Below are 4,517 nucleotides of genomic sequence, written 5' to 3'. Positions count from 1 at the left end.
TTCTTCTTTTCTAATCCTTATATTAATCTTTTCTTGCCTTACTCCACTGTCTTAGAACTCTAGCAAAATGATGAATAGAAGTAGTGTTAATGGAATCCCCTTTTGTACCTGACCTTAAAGAGAAAATTTCCAACTTTTTACTGTTGTGTATAATGCTTGCTGAGGCTTATTGTGGACATCATTTACAAGACTAAAGCTTTTTCCTTTTATTCCTACTTTACAAAGAGATTTTTAAAAATCTTGAGTCTATGTTGAAAGCTAGAGAATATTTTTATGCTTCTATTAATGTGATCATATTAATTTTTAGATCTTTTTTCCCATTATGTGGTACATTTACAGTGATTTGATTTACTTTTCATTTGCGGAATAAATCCAACTTGGTTGTGATATACTGTTCTTTTTATATATTTTTATATTCAGTTTGCAAGTATTTTGTTTAGAAAATTTGAATTTATATTGATGAGTATGAATAGCCTGTTATTTACGTTCTTTTGTATTTATCAGGTTTTGTTATCGAGGTTATGCTAGTGCACAAAACCTCATAGGGATGTTCCCTCCTTCTTTGCCCTACAAGAGTTTTGAGATTGGCCTTATTTTTTCCACAGATGTTTGGTAAAATTTTCTAGTGAAGTAATCTGGGCCTTGGGTCTCTTGTAGAAAAGTTTTAAATTACAGCTCATCGTTTTTTAAATCATCATTATTTTAAATTATTTTTTGAAATTTTACTCATTGTCCATAGGAGACAAGAATCTTTGCCTCTCTATTCTTATGTCAGTTTTTGTAAGTTGTATATTTTCTTGAAAGTTGTCCATGTAACCTAAATTTCACTCTTTATTGTCATGATAGATCATGGGTTATCAATTCTCAAAGAACCAACTTTTGGCTTAGATATTGTTCTGTATGGTGATTTGTTTTCTATTTTGTTTTCATCTCTCATCTTTATTATCTTCTTTCTATTCTATTTGGGTTGAATTTGCTGAAAAACTTTTTGTAACATATTAACATGAATGCTTAGTATATTTATTTTTAACCTTTCTTCTTTTCTAATATGTGCTTTAAAGACATGGGCACTTTTGAGTAGGGTGCAAACCCTGTGGGCTGGAGTAACTAGAGAAAGAACCAGAGAGAAAATGGGACTTAACCAGGAAAGGAAGTGCATAGCCGACTGACAAAACATTATAAACACAAACTTAGTGGCAAGAACACATTTTAAATGCTCTTTATTATAGAATGTTTCAAACATATACCCAAGTAGAGAGAATGAGATAATGAACACCTAAGTACCCATCACCCTGACCCAACCATCAACTTACAAGTTCATGATCCACCGTCCTTTTCTCTAATACTATTTTGCAGCAGAAATCATGAGTTACAACGGTCATCTGCAACTATTTCAGCATTTGTATCTAAAAGATTGGACCTCCTTTTGTTTCTGTTTAAAATAAAACCAGCCTGTGGGGACCTTGTAATGAGCTACTAATAAGCAGTGACATCATGGTCCTTTGGCCGGATGACTCATAAATGTCCAAATCTGGGCATCATGGTTTTCCTACCTTCAACCCCAAACTCAAATCTTGGAACTTACAACTGTAAGAGAACAAAACATTCACACTTGTCGATACCAGAAGGAGAGAATCCAAAGATGCTGATGTTCTTTTTTTTAAAAATATTTTATTTATTTATCTTTAGAGGGGAAGGGAAGGGGAGAGGGAGAGAAATATCAATGCATGGTTGCCTCTGGAGTGTCCCCTGCTGGGAACTGGCCTGCAACCCAGGCATGTGCCCTGACTGGGAATCGAACCGCGATACTCTGGTTCGCAGGCCCATGCTCAATCCACTGAGCTACACCAGCCAGGGCGTGATGTTCTTAAAGGGGTCACTGAAAGGTGTGTCCCCACTAATGTCCAGGAATCTTGTCATTTAGATCACATGGGTAGGAGGCAGTGCTCCAGAAAACGGCCCAGCCCAGCATAGCCAATGTTTAGGGGGCATGATTCCTTGTGTAAATGACAGGCATGTGCTCTTGTGTGAGCGTGTTCATCTCCTCTGCATTGACTGTATCCTTTTCTCACTCTGACCTGTGGTAGTTCACCTCTGTTTGCCACGATTGGCGTGGATTTTGAGATCTTGGGAGAGATGTGCTCTTTTTCTGCTCAGGAGGGACAGAATGGTTTAAAAACATACTGGTTTTTGGAATCAGATAGAACTAGGTGTGTATTCTATCTCCCACAGCAGAGACTTTCCCCTCGTCCATATAACAAATAAGTCACAACTGCTTGGTAAGGCAATTGTGAGAATTAATATAATACATGAACTACGTGGTATTTGCTGCTAATCATTCCTTTCAGTTTTAGGTCAGATATACTCATCTAGGCATTACTTGAACCTTAATATCTCTGGACTTGTTCAACAGAAATTCTATAAATTCAATGCCATTTTGGATATTTATTACCATTAGATCATAGTCTTTGAGTTGTCTGCTCTTAAAATATTTTCTGTACTTCTTAATTTCCGAATCTGAAAGTTCTCCCAGACTTTCTGGTTTCCCCACTGTTCTGTCCTGGGTGGCAGGAGTTCTTCAAAATGTTAGAAATTCTTATTTAACTGAAATATCTTTGGTGCTGACAGCATTAGCATTCTCAGAACTCCACATTTATATTTTATCACGTCTTCTCTAACCCATTTTGAGTTCTTAATTGAGCCATAATAATTTGGAGAGAATGTATTATTTTCTAATGGCACTATGGGGAATCAGAATTACTAGGATGAGAGGAAAGTGTTTGAAAGAGTTTGGAAACTCCAGAGGAAACACTAATTTGCTGCACCAAGTGGCCTGCAGTTAGCTTTTCCAGTGACGAGACTGACGCTTCCGTGGGTCAGCATCCCATCTATTTGGTCTCTGTGGTTTCATTTTCCCGTCTGCAAAGTGGTAGATAACAGTGTCAGTGGTTAGTATGCTCTGAATGGGTTCTGAATAAATAATCATGTGCTGTATTAATAATAATAGCATCGTAATTCCTACCACACAGGGTCAGGGAGATAGGAGAGTATCGTGGTTAAATACAAGAGGTTTAGGGCCAGTCAACCTGGGTTTGAAGCCCAGCTTTGCAACTTACTATCCATGCAAGTTAGTAAGTTGGGCAAGTTACTTAACTTTAAAAAAAAAAAAAAGAAGATTTTATTTATTTATTTGAGAGAAAGGGTAAGGGAGGGAGAAAGACAGGGAGAGAAATATCAATGTGAGAGAGAAACATTTTGTACGCGCTCCCACCAGGGACCAGACCTGGAACCCAGGCATGTGCCCCGATGGATGATGCCCAAGTGAGCCACACGGGTCAGGGCAGGTTACTTAATCTTTTAAATCTGTACCTTCTTCATCTGTAAAATGGCAATAATAATAGCATCTACTTCCTGTATTTAAGTGAAATAATTTCCCATATTTAAGTGTTCTATAAAAAATCTTTTTAATGATCATTCTTGAAAGTACTAATGGTGATGAAATTATTGAAATAAATAACATGGGAAAGCCCCGGCACTCTGGGTGCTTCACATACGTGAAAAGTTGATAGTTATTTTTCTTTTCTCTCAATGCTTCCTTCAGTATCGGCTGAACAAAGATGAAAAGGAAATGGCAAAGACTTTAAGGGCCCAGACTCTGGAATCAGACTCTCAGGGTTCAAATCCTAACCCCAGTGTTTACTAGCTGTGTCACCTGGGGCAAGGGACTTAACTTCTGTGCCTCAGTGTCCTTATCTATAAAGCTAGGATACTATTGCTTCTCCGGCTTTCGGCTGAGATCAGGTGTAGTATCTGTTCTGATCAGTTTATAAAGTTAGTATAATAATAGAGCCTACCTCATAGAATTATTTATTTATTTGTGTATTTATTTTTCGAGAGAGGGGAAGGGAGGAAGAAAGGTAGAGAAGCATCAGTGTGTGCTCGCCTCTCCTGTGCTCCCCACCGGGGTCCTGGCCCGCAACTCAGGCATGTGCCCTGACTGGGAATCAAACCAGTGACCCTTTGCTTCACAGGACAGCACTCAGTCCACTGAGCCACACCAGCCAGGGCAAATTACTCTAAGGATTAAACAGATTGATATTATTAAAGTATTTAATAATAGCTTTAACACATAGGACTATGCATGTGCGATAGTCCTTTTATTTAATACAATATATTTTATTCGTCAGTTTTTAATCTTGAATTCCAGGTGCATGAGTCGTCATTATGTTAATGTATATGAGGGGGCGATGATTGACATATTGAGGTTGGATGAACTGTGAAATAGTTACATTGCAAGAGTTTGAAAACCCAGGGGAGAAAACATGAAAACCAAGTATATACAGTTCCAACATTAATAATTATCCAATACTTACTACACATCTGCTACCGATGTATTTGACATCAATTATCTTGTTTGATTCACGCACAGCTCTTCGATGTAGGAGATGTGTTATCTCTATGCTAAGAATGAGAGAAATGAGGCACAGAGAAACTACAGAACTTGCCTAAAGCCACAG

The 4,517-nt window shown here is 37.8% G+C and overlaps 1 pseudogene; it reads left to right on the top strand.

Moving 5' to 3' along the window:
* The first annotated feature begins 3,771 nt into the window (after positions 1 to 3,771).
* On the top strand, positions 3,772 to 4,003 carry LOC118989248 (uncharacterized; annotated as a pseudogene).
* Positions 4,004 to 4,517: the final 514 nt, after the last annotated feature.

Source organism: Sturnira hondurensis, unplaced genomic scaffold, assembly GCF_014824575.4.
Source record: "Sturnira hondurensis isolate 20B ecotype Veracruz unplaced genomic scaffold, ASM1482457v3 Scaffold0006437, whole genome shotgun sequence".
Classification (NCBI taxonomy): domain Eukaryota; kingdom Metazoa; phylum Chordata; class Mammalia; order Chiroptera; family Phyllostomidae; genus Sturnira; species Sturnira hondurensis.
The sequence above is the reverse complement of the archived record's forward strand: the minus strand, read 5'-3'. Positions and strand labels throughout refer to the sequence as shown.